We start from the raw sequence: 13,210 nt of genomic DNA on the forward strand, positions 1-13,210 counted from the left end.
CATCCAGATCACTTAAGAAGGTATTAAACAGCATTGGGCCCAATATCGACCCCTGGAGGACTCCACTTGTGACAAGTTGCCAGTTTGAAAAGAGCTATTTACACCAGCCTCTGGATGTAGCCTGTCAGCCAGCTCCCATCCACCGCACAGACCACTTGTCTAGACTGTAATGCATCAGATTCTCTAGGAGGAAGCTGTGGGAAACCATATCAAAAGCCTTGGAGAAACCCAGGTAGACAATGTCCACTGCTTGCTCCTCATCAACCAAACAGGTTACTTTGTCATAGAAGATGATCAGGTTTGTCAAGCACAATTTGCCCTTGGTGAATCCATGCTGGCTTTTCCCAATCGCGTGCTTCATTTGACTCGTGATAGCTCCCAGAAGGATTCATTCCCTAACTTTCCCAGGGCCTGAAGTAAGAAAGATGGGTTTATAGTTTACTGCATCCTCCTTGAAGTCCTTCTTGTAGATGGGGGTGACATTAGCCTTCTTCCAATCTTCTGTGACATCCCAAGCTCTCCATGAATTCTCAAAGATAATGGAGAGTGGCCTTGAAACGATGGCAGCCAGCTCTCTTAATACCCTTGGGTGGATATTTTCAGGGCCCATCAATCTGTAGGGGTCAAGCTCCTGTAAGAGTTCACATACCAACTCCTCCTTCACTGATGGTGGGTCTGTGTTTGCATCAACCCGGCTTTTTGTTCCAAGGCCTGGGCCCCAACAGTGCTAGTAAAGACAGAGGTGAAGAAAGTCTTGAGAACCTCTGCCTTTTCAGCACTGTTGGTGACTAGTTCACTTCTATTTAACAGTGGGCCAATATTTTCCTTTGATTCTGCTTGTTGTTTATGTACCCGCAGAACCCTTTTCTGTAGTTTTTGACACCTCCGACCAATTTCACTTCGAGCTGAGCTGTTGCTTTTCTAAATGCGTCTCTGCACTCCCTGGAAACGCTCTTGCACTTCTCAACAGGTATTCATGCACTTTTCCATCTCTGATACGCTTCTCTTCCTTTTGAGAAGACTCATAAGCTCACAGTTAAGCCAAGGGGGTCTCTTGCTCTGCCTACTTTCTTTATCTTTAAAGGGGATGGACTGTTTTTGTGCTTTCAGAGAGCACTCATCTTAGTAACCATCAGCAAGCTCAGCAGGATCCCAAACTCCACAATATTGTGATCACTGCAGCCAAGGCTATGACTAACCCAGATATTACAGAGCAGGTTTTCTTGATTTGTGAGTAGCAAGTCCAGCAGTGCCTCATTCCTGGTTGGCCCATCTAACATTTGTATGAGGAAGCAGTCCTCTATGCATCCCAAGATTTTGATGGGTGACATGTGAGCTGCTGTATTGTTCTTCCAACAAACATGGGTAGTTGAAATCACCCACAAGAATCAGGTTCTGTTGATGTGAAGCTTGCTTAAGTGACCCAAATATTACTTTGTTGGCCTTACCATCTTGGTTTGGAGGTTGGTAGCAGATGCCTACCGTAAGATCCCTCTTGGAGACGACTCCTCTGATCCTGACCCAGAGGCATTCGATAGGGCTTCCACAACCACAGTAGTTGACTTCTATACATTAAAGGTTCACCTTAACATAGAGCATGACTCCTCCTCCTCTGCTTCCCTGTCTGTCTTTACGAAACAGCGTATAGCCATCCATGCTGATCCTCCAGTGATGCGAGTTATCCCATGTTTCAGTTATTCATAACTTTCTGACTGGGTGCAAAACTCCAGTTCCTCCTGTTTGTTCCCCAGGCTGTGTGCATTGGTATACATACAACTGAGGTAGTTGGTCTTCTGGTTGTCATCTTGAGAGGCTGCTAAGGAACATTTGTCACTGCTCTGGTTGGCCTGGCTTTCTCCCCAGCTGAATTGCCACTTTGGATCCCTGCCCCCTGAGTCCTTCAGTTTAAAGCCCACCTCACCAAGTTGGCCAGCCTGCTGCCAAGATTCCCTTGCCTCTTCCAGACAGGTGGATCCCATCCCTCCAGTCCCTCTTTATTGATTAGAAAAAAAATTTACCTTAGAAAAAAAACTACTTTAATGGAAATGTACACTTTATATACTTTTCATCCCAAAAAAGAGAGATCATTTCATGGAAAATTCACAAAAGTAATATTTATCACAGATTCCCATTATATACAGGGGTAAAGCACCCCTGGAAAGGACCATGCCAAAAATTTTGAAGCACATGCAGAGCCAGGCACCTCTTCACACTCTGGACAAACCTCCAGTAGCTAAATCCGCCCTGTCAACTCAAACTGAGTTTGACTGACGTTCAGGTAAAGCCTAAGATACTGCTAAACTAAAGTTGCCCAAAGAGATTATGAAGTAGCCACCCTTGGAGATAGTGTGACAGGACAAGGCCCTGAGCAACCTAATCTAACACTGAAGGTAGCTTTGCTTTGAGCATATCTGAACCAGGTAACATCCACTGGTTGCTTCCATCCAAAATTATTCTTTGATTCTGTATTAGTGCAGTAATGGTTTTTCATAAAATTCAATTCTATGTGCTAATGTTGAGGGAAAAACCCTAATATTATTATGCTATTGAGAAGATAATTCACAGTGAGAACTTGTAAGAGAGCATTAAGTTTCCTTGTTAAGTACATTGAGTTTGATTATTTAAATAAATCATAATTCCTTACTAATCAGACAATCTTTGCAGCACAGTACAAGAAGCTGCCATAGTTACACGAGTGAATCAGTTTGAGGGGGCTGTGCAAGTTGTCACGATATTAGGAATTCTATTTAGGGAAATCATTATCCACACGCGATGAAAATGATCAATCACCTCAGAGTTAGTAACAAATGTGCGATGCTATATGGCCCATTAGTATCCATGATGCAGATACACAAAACAGAAAGTTTCTTTGTCACTGATAGTTACAAGTACTGCAGGATGTTTTTGCTTGACTGAAACAGATGGGAGTTCTGCGGAAGAAGAAAACATCCTCTTCTTTTATCCCAAAATGGCGTCAGGAGTCAGGATTCTTGCACTACTGCAGGGCTATAAAAGGAAAATCCTCATCACCTGTGACACACAGAATATTTGGCAGTATTCTGAAGGTAACTGCCCCTCAGCCAGCATCAAATAATAGACCTGTCTGGCAGGAGGACTCAAAACATACGGGTGACATAGGCACTAGAATATTCACAAGAGGGGAAGATCAGCAAGCTCCTCCGAGGACCTAGTGCTGGGTAATTTTAGCATTTCAACGACAGGAATGGGATTCATTGGCAATTGAAAGACTGAGTCATTGACAGGGACTCACTCACTGACAGAGATTTTTTAAACACTTTCCCCAACTGCATTATGCTCTGAAGTCGCACAGTTTGGAAAATCATAGGTCAAGAAGAGGACTGAATTTAAACAGATTGGGACATATCTTGAGATACCGACACCTGAATATAGAAATAGCAAGGAGCAACATTTATTTATCTTAGCACAGCCAAACTCTTCTCTTTAAGGAATTATCTTGTTTGTCATTAAAGTAGTTACCTAATTACAAAAATAGCTGTATATCTCTGTAACGGCCCTGCTACCTGACGTGAATTTACCTCAATCCATATCTGATTTTTTTTTTTTTGTTTAAGTGTGGGAATGGGTATATAAATGTAGCTATTGAACATACAGTACCTCTTCCAGATCCAGAACCAGTCTCTCCATCAGACATTAGATTCCTATTTTTCTTGAGGGAGATGGTTTTCTGGTGATTTTTGCCCATTGCTGTCTGTGTCTACATTAGTAAGTATTGTAGTGTAATAGCAGCAGGAGAAATTGCGACAAATGCAGGATTTTACAAGGCTTGTGAATTCCTTAACTGAGTAGAGAAGAACTGTCAAAATCAGTCGGAAGAATTTTAAAACAGGATATTTGAAATCCTTCCTTTTTTTTTTTAAGCAATTAAAATCTGTCCAAACAAAAATAAATATAACAGAAAGTTTTAGAGAGGAAAAAAAATGCTCTGTTAAACTAGTTGGTAAGATCAATCCCTGCTGCTATGTAAGTTTTTTGGGTTTTGTTAATGTCAGAAGAAACACAGACTTCTTATTACTTATGAGTTGGAAACTGGGAAACTTTACTAGAAGGTGGATCAGAGGTTAGAACTGTCCATTAGAACCATCCTTGAAAAGACAAATTCAGCTCTCAAAGCCCTAAAATCCCAAACAAACACCCATTATAGGTCCATGTTCCAAAGCTGGATTTGTATGCTGGGAAAATTAGATATTGATTCTGGACTTTCATTCGTACCTCCAAGAAGGAGCATTGCTACCACTGCTGCTGAAGATGTTATCTGATGTGCACTTGTTAGAAAATTACAAAAGCAATGATGAAAGATAATAGTCAAACATATAATTTTATAGCCTAATTGCTTATGAAAGAATATGCATTTAAATACACTACCTCAAGGCAGGATTATCGTCATTTTGTGCCAAAGGGTCAACCATTTCAATATAGACATTTGGCATTTCTAAATTTATCATTTGGCATTACTTAATTCCCAGGTGACATACTGGATCTCAAAATGCTGGCTACTGAAATATGTTTAATTATACATTATTTAATAATGTACGACCAAATTATCTAATCTTGTACTCGTCAAGGTTAAAAACAGAAGTATCACAATATTTTTTATAAACACCATGAGAAAAAAGAGAAAATGCAGTTTAATAACAGACTACATAAATCAAAGCCTCTGCAACCACAAGACTATCTGCAACCAAGCAGGTACAGTACACTTCCAATTCAAGAAAAAATCAACCTGAGAAGAGAGAGTGAACCAGAGATCAGCAGTAGAAAGAGATGAGCACCATCCAGACCTGTTTTCTTGAGTTGCTTTGACTATAAAGCATCTCTGAATTTACAACGTAGAAGAACAAGTCAGATAACCCCTGGCAACATCCCAGGTCAGGCTGGACGGGGCTCAGAGCAACCTGCTCTAGTTGAAGATGTCCCTGCTCACTGCAGGGGGTTGCACTAGATGACCATAACAGGTCCCTTCCAACCCGAACTATTTTATGATTCTAAGATAATATCTGAGAATGCATGAAGAACGTAATTGCTTATCACTCAACACATTTTTGGTAGGAGAAAGCATAAGGCAAATGCTCTTCGAGGCAAACTGCATTGAAATGTCACAAGGAACAATCCAAACATATTTTCATTGAGAAGATGTATATTTAACAAATATTTTCCTCACAAGCTATTTCCCCTAATGTTTGTTAACTTCCTAGTCGTTAAAGAGTTTCAATATTTGCAGACTGTCTCAGAAAACTCATTAATCACCTCCTAAAAACCTATGTCAATTAGTATGGATGGCACCTGCCATAACGGGGCTCTGAACTGTGGTAGTGCTACTATGGTAGTAGAACTACTTCCTTGTGTAATAAACTCTGCTGTCATCATCATTACTTGTAACAGCCACCCAGTGTAAATGTTTTACAGCACACTGGTAAAACACCAGGCTTTAAAACTGTCATCTCTTTAGGAAATTATTTCTTCAAGATCCAATTAGAAGAAAAAAAAGATACAGGTTCTCAAATTTAAAACTCAGTGCTGTTTTTCCATCCTAGCTAATATGAAGAGGAACTTATATATACCTAAGAAGATATCTCTTTAAATCTTGCTTTAACAAGTTGCATTGACATGCAGGAGGTTCATATGCAGCATAACGAAGTAAGAATATCTCTGTTTTGCTATTAGTGTGAGTTTGATTTACAAATTAAGAAAAAAACCCTAAAGATTTAAAGAGGATGATTTACTGCAAAGATTTAATTCATTTAAAGGAAAAGATTACGGTGCCTTTGAAATAAAAGCAAAAATACTAATACCAAATCTTAGTCCTAAAGAGAAGTACCATCTATGCAACACACAGACGGCTAAAATATCCACAGGTTACTTACATTATTCACAATTAGTAGCAGCCTACACCCTCACAAGTTGCAATAAAGCATTTCTTTATGAGAACATCTTCTTTCATTACCAGCTAAGAATGTAAAAATATATTACCTTAACTAAAATATGAATAGGATCACATCTAAAAATATATTGGTATCTATGTGTTCCTTTACTGAAGAAATTTTTAGTGCTATACCCAGGCAGTATCCCAACAGTTCTTTCAAGAATTAACGAGAGGAAGAAAGGGGCAAAAATAGCCATTTCACTTTGGTCAGGCAGCCCCATGTAGCATCATACGATTTCTACAGGCTGCCAGGCAACAACACACTGACTGGTAATTCTTATCTCCACTTTCTAAATTTCTCAAGTTCAAGGAGCAGAACAGCAGGCAACATGCATTAATGAGCAGAGTATTACCATCTGTGTACCTTCCTCCCCAATCCCACCCCCCCAATTCTCTAACAACTCCCTTGTTTCAAATTTTACAGTTTTTGTACTTTTAAAGGTTAAATACTAAGAGAAAAAAAGAGGGGGGGGTGAGGAAAAAAAACCAGAGAAAAATGCATGAATACAGTTCAGTAGTAAATCAACTAGTATAGCCCAAAGGACTGTTAACAGGTATTCACCGCTTTCAAAATATCTGTAAATGATTTGAATATTGCTTAGCAACACCAACACTATTTAAAGGGCTGTGACAATAACATATGTCTGAATAGGCCCAGAAAATAACAGCTTCATGACATTCATACCAGTGCTTTATCCAGAAAGCCAGGTTCTTCTCTCGTATGTCCTTGCTCTCTTGAAGGAGCAGGTTCTCACCCCAGAACCCAAATAAGATTTATAGGATCAGTATGTAGAAGACTAAAATAAAGTCGCACAGACCATGCACTTCTGGTTTTAAAATGTTTAAGAACACGGTTCTAATAAATAGGTTATCACTGAACTTATTGTTTCTCCTTTGGTAGGAGACGTTACTACATTACCAGGTTCTGCCCTGTGATTATGAAACCCCAGAACATCTTTAAAAACTGACAAAGTGACGGTTTGCTTAATAGATGAAATAAATAGGAAAAACAGATGCAGTGGGATCTATTTTTACTGTCACTATATCAGATTATGAAGAGGGGACTGCAGAGGTGGTACAGAGAGGTTCCTGTCAGCCTAACTTCTCACAACATCTTACTTCATTCCCGCACAGCACTGGACTATGCAAACAAGATATCAATTCCCCAAAACAAAATGGTGGCAGCAAGTCACATAACATCCATTTATCAAAAATAAAACAGAGCATGGGTCTTTGTACACAGTATGGCTTTATCGGTTTAATGCAAGGTAATTGCTGCATGTGTGTTAGAGTTAACCCACAGTATGGGATTGAAGAACAGATTCCAGCAACAACAACAACAAAAAAGAACCAATATATATTTTAATGTGGTATATAATAGCAGATATCATCATAGGACAAAATATATACAGAATGGAGATTTGGGGACATTATTCTCTCCAAGTGGTAAATCATAGGCATAAAAGGGATGAGAACTCCAGAATTATTTCAAATAGTTTTGCAAATGAATCCATTTGCAATACACAGTAAGTTTTATTCATGCTACAAAATCCACAAACAATGCAGCAGGGTTGCCACCTGCTGGAACTTGATAACATACAAATATAAAGACAGGACTGATAAATTAGTGACTGTTGGATAGAGAAAAAGAAGATGGAGTGGCTGGTTACAAGGGAAATTGTGATATTTAGAGTAAGTGCATCCAGATAAAATTGGTTTAGATTCATGCATCCAAGAAAAGAACAATGACACACTCTCTAAGTCCTTCAGACCAAATTACATTTAAGGATCCAGACTTCAGTGACTTATCTACACTTATCAGGAAGGTCTTTTTTCCAAAGGGTTTGGGCAATGGTCCAAGGCACGTAAAAAAGACAGAAGAGCAAACTGAATGCACATAGAATCATAGAATGGTTTGGGTTGGATGGAACTTTAAAGATCTAGTTCAACCCCCCTTCTATGGGCAGGGACACCTTCCACTAGACCAGGTTGCTCAAAGCCCCATCCAACCTGCCTTGAACACTTCCAGGGATGGGGCATCCACAACTTCTCTGGGCAACCTGTTCCCGTGCCTCACCACCCTCACAGTGAAATATTTCTTCCTTCTGTCTAATGTAAATTTACCTTCTTTCAGTTTAAAGCCATTACCCCTTGCCCTACCCCTATATGTCCTTGTAAAAAGTCCCTCTCCAGATTTCTTGTAGGCCCCCTTCAGGTACTGGAAGGCTGCAATAAGGTCTCCCCAGAGCATTCTCTTCCCCAGGATGAATAAGCCCAACTCTCTCCGCCTGTACTCATAGGAGAGCTACTCCAGCCCTCTGATCACCTTCGCGGTCCTCCTCTGGACCCTCTCGAACAGGTCCATGTCTTTCTTATATTGGGGGTTCCAGACATGAATGCAGTACTCGAGGTGGGATCTCACCAGAGCGGAGCAGAGGGGGTGAATCACCTCACTTGACCTGCTGGCCACGCTGCTTTGCACGCAGCCCAGGATATGGTTGGCTTTCAGGGCTGCAAGCACACGTTGCCACGCCATGTTGAGCTTCTCATCAACCAACACCCCCAAGTACTTCTCCTTAGGGCTGGTCTCAATCCATTCTCCGCGCAGCCTGTATTTCTGCTTGGGATTTCCCCAAACCATGTGCAGGACATGGCACTTGGCCTTATTGAGCCTCATGAGGTTCACATGCACCCACCTCACAAGCCTGCCAAGGTCCCTCTGGATGGCATCCTTTCCCTCCAGCGTGTCGACCGCACCATACAGCTTGGTGTCATTGGAAAATTCACTGAGGGTGCACTTAATCCCATTGCCCATGTTGCCGACAAAGATGTTAAACAGCACCATTCCCAATACCGATCCTGGAGCAATGCCACTCGTCACTGATTTCCACTTGGACATCTAGCCGTTGACCGCAACTCTTTGACTGCAACCATCTGGACGAGTCATTGTCTACCATGTGGTCCATCTGTCAAATCCATGTCTCTCCAATCTAGAGACAGGGATGTCTTGCAGGACAGTGTCAAATGTTTTGCACATGTCGAGGTAGATGATGTCAGTCACTCCTCCCTTATCCACTAACACTGTAACCCCGTTGTAGAAGGCCACCAAATTTGTCAGGCATGATTTGCCCTTAGTGAAGCCATGTTGACTGTCACCAATCACCTACTTAGTTTCCATGTGCCTTAGTGTAGTTTCCAGGAGGATCTACTCCATGATCTTGCTGAGACTCACAGAGGTGAGATAGACTGGCTTGTAGTTCCCCTGGTCTTCCTTTTTTCCCTTTTTAAAACCAGGGGTTATGTTTCCCCTTTTCCGGGCACTAGGAGATTCACCGGGCTGCCACAACTTCTCAAATATGATGGAGTGTGGCTTAGCAACCTCAACCACCAGTTCCCTCCGGACCCGCAGATGCACCTCATCAGGTCCCATCGACTTGTGCACCTTCAGGTTCCTTAGATGGCCTCAAACCAGATCTCCTACAGTGGGTGGTTCTTCATTCTCCCAGTCCCTGCCTTTGCCTCCTGCGACTTGAGTGGTATGGCTTGAGCACTTGCCGGTGAAGACTGAGGCAAAAAACTTGTTGAGTACCTCGGACTTCTCCATATCCCGGGTAACTATGTCTCCTGTTTCCTTCCGGAAAGGGCCCACATTTTCCCTAGTCTTTCTTTTATCACCAACGTACCTGTAGAAGCTTTTCTTGTTGCCCTTGATGTCCCTGGTCAGATTTAATTCTATCAGGGCTTTAGCTTTCCTCACCTAATCCCTGGCTGCTCAGACAATTTCTCTGTCTTCCTCCCAGGCTACCTGTCCTTGCTTCCACCCTCTGTAGGCTTCCTTTTTGTGTTTGAGTTGTCCAGAAGCTCCACATCCTAACCCAGAAGCGTTCATCCTAGCGTAATGCAACTCAGCCGTAAACCCCTACCATTATCAGTTATAATACTACGAAAACATGAGAAAAGACATGAATCAAAGTGGGGTTTTTAGTATTTCTACTGAATGGAGAAATTACTCTTATTTTTATAGGCATTGATCAAACTAATCTGTATTTCAGGTCTAGCTTTTCCAAATATGACAGAATTCCTGAACCAAAACACTATCTAAATATTGATTGTTTTATAATTTAATGCACTGCTGCATGCCTTCTTTTTTTCTTTAGTGTTCTGTATCTCCTTTTTTGTCTCTACTTTTTCATCTTCTTCCTACAGTTCCTCTTACTTTTAATGTTTCCATGGCAATGACAGTAAAAGAAAAGATTAAATATCCTTTTTGTATTTCTTTTTTACATAAAATTTTGAAAGCCGGTGAAGAAAAAAAAATGAATATCGCTTACCCCTCAGAGAAAAAAGTCAGGACAATAGCTCATTATGCAATCACAAAGATTTAATAGCTAACAGCTATTTGTAAGCTCATCTTCATAAACATTTAAATGGAGAATAACAGTTCTAAAGACACCATGTTAAAAAAATAGAAGGAGAGAAAGTAAAAAATTCTAATCCAATGGAGAGCAAAAGTTAAACTATTTAACTAGAGCTCTTAAGTGTTAGAGCTTAATGTATACCTTCAGGATAACCTCCAACATTCTGCATTCTGCATTTTTTTTCACTGAAATCTTTATATTATGGTAAAAATTTGCAGATCTACAATTAAGAATAAATGGGAGTTTTTTGCATTTGAAGTTAAAAATCAAGAAATACACTTGGAGGACCCTATCCAAGATCTGCATTTCTTAACCCTTCTCAAAGCACAGACTTCTCCTTTAATAGCTCATTAGTTTGAAAAGTAATTCTGCAGCCAGGCTGCAATCACCAAGCACATGGCAGATGCAGGAAAAGGTAACTGTAATTGTTTATGTTACAAATAGTTTCGAATTTAACAAGAATTTATTCATTTTGTTTTTTAAAAAAAACTTCCCCTGAAGCACCCATGGATCAATGGCAGACATTCCCAACTCTCTCATGTTAGCAAAGACACATTTAAGTTACTCAGTAACTTAAAAATACATACAGATGTGTATGCCAATGCAACTTAAGAAGAGAACATACCACCTGGGGAACTCAAACTATGATAGCTTTGCATTTGCAGTTGTGAGATTTCAGTAAATCTGAGTTTTTCTTCCCCCTGACCCACTGCCCCTCCATTATGGTGAATATATTTCCTCTGAAAAGGGAAGCTGGGAGACATCCAAACTATTTGTTGAACTAGGCAAAAGTGAATGAACGCGTAACTTGGGCTGACTTTTTTTTTTTTTCTTTAGTGAGAATGGTGTGACAAAAAATTCCAAAATTAAGACGCTGAAGGTAAAATGGTTGCAATGTTTTGTTTCAGGGTTATGTTTCAGTTGAGAAGATTTCAGACTGGTAATTGGGTTTTCCAAAAAATTTCAAGAATCTATGAGAATACTTAACGTCTAAACATAATGCAGCTTTTAGTGCTACAGTGGACAAAAACATCCAAATCACCACACTGCTCCCTTTTAACTTCATTCAAAAATCATTTAGACCAAAGAGAAGTCAACTCTCCCTCAAGTTTTCTTCTAGATATCCACTTTAATGTTCTTTGGTTGCTTTTTTTAGACAGAGGCATTTTCTGCAAGCTTTCTCTTTTCATTTCTTGCTTCAGTATTCAAACTCTGGTAAATGCTAGTACACTTATATTTAGAGACTTGGTCTATTTTCAGGGGGAAAAAATATTAATATTCCTCTGTGAGTTCAGGTACCGAATATTTGTACCCACATAAAAGGCTGTAAAGCCTGGAAATTCCACTTCCACTACTTACATGAAATATTTCTTTTAAGCATTATTCAAGTTAGAGTAGTAGGAAATTGATCTTTAATCTGAATTTAATCACACAGATATTGTAAGTAAACAGAATATACACCACCTTTCAAAAATTCAGAAGGGTTTGAAACTGAGGAAAATGAGTTGTTTCCTGCCTGTGCAGAATACATCTTAACTTGAGAAGTTCAGGTATCTTTTGGGCTATTTTTCCACTCTACCTCTAGTCCATAAAAGATCCACCATCACCTTAATCAATGTGAAGTGCTCCAGTGTTTTTCTCTTCCAAATTATATTGACTAAGTAGGTTTGGATATGATTTTTTTAAGTTTTTCAAGATTACCACAAAATTAACTTCATTCTTGTATATATTTGGGTCTTCAAATACAATGGAGAACTCCGATTAACCCTTAAAACATATTTTGATCGACAGTGAGTTTATGCAAGTAACATAGAAAACCACGTTTTTCAATATTAAAGTTCTGCTGACATGTTTAAAGCAGCCATTTACAAGAAAATTATAAATGTTAGAAAAGTGGACATTAATTGTGAGTGATTTCCATCTCATGTCTACAATTAGTTACACAATTAACCTACTGACATGAAGATTTCTTATTAGTAAGAAATTTGGAATGTGTGTGCCAAGAAGTTTAAAAGCTAATATGATACATGATTCGTCTCAAGAAAATCAAGCATACTGGCTTCTTATTGCATATCTAACCACCTATTTAGTGTCCATAATAGAGCTCTTCTAATTTGAGCAATCCATCTCTACAGACTTTTTTTGTGACTAATTTCATTGTTTCCCCCAGTAAATACTCAGCCAAGTGACCATAGTTAGACTTACATGGTAAAAACGACGATATAAGGATATACTGAATTATATTTCAGGATGCAATATATGACATCATATATATTTCTTAATCAGTAAAACTTTCAGGTCTCCTTACCCTCTGATACGAGTTTTCTGTAGATGGTTCTATCACTCTTTCTATCACTCTTACTTGGAAATCTTCAGTTACAACTCAGATTAAGGAGTTTGGATTGAAGCCTGCAAACTCTTTTCCTCTAGAAACTTGTGACAGAATAAAATTACACTAAACAAAACTGTCTCCTTCCAGAAGCAGTTGTTTCCAAAAATAAAGGATAATTTAATTGCAAGGCAAGCACACCACTTCAGAAGATGAATATTTCTTTCTTTCTAACGTGCACACATATTGTCTCCGCTGTTAATTAACTTAACTTCCTTAAGTATAATTCAGCTTAGTTCCATAAATCTTTTTTTTTGCACCCAAGAGTCTGTATTACATAGATCCACCCCCTATTTTGGTGTTACTTTGTGCGTCATTCTGCTCAGGCAGTTGACAATCCTTTCTCCAGATCCCATCCCTTATTTGCAAGACGAATCCCTCACCTGCCCACTGGTTTTTCATTGCTTGCTTTGCCACTTTTCCAATGCTGTCACCTGAACG

General features: G+C 39.6%; 1 pseudogene; it reads right to left on the reverse strand.

Annotated features, from left to right (window-relative positions):
• Positions 1 to 8,267: 8,267 nt before the first annotated feature.
• On the reverse strand, positions 8,268 to 9,719 carry LOC104617063 (annotated as a pseudogene).
• Between the last annotated feature and the right edge of the window lie 3,491 nt (positions 9,720 to 13,210).

Source organism: Phaethon lepturus, unplaced genomic scaffold (assembly GCF_000687285.1).
Source record: "Phaethon lepturus isolate BGI_N335 unplaced genomic scaffold, ASM68728v1 scaffold3960, whole genome shotgun sequence".
In the NCBI taxonomy this organism is placed as follows: Eukaryota; Metazoa; Chordata; class Aves; order Phaethontiformes; family Phaethontidae; genus Phaethon; species Phaethon lepturus.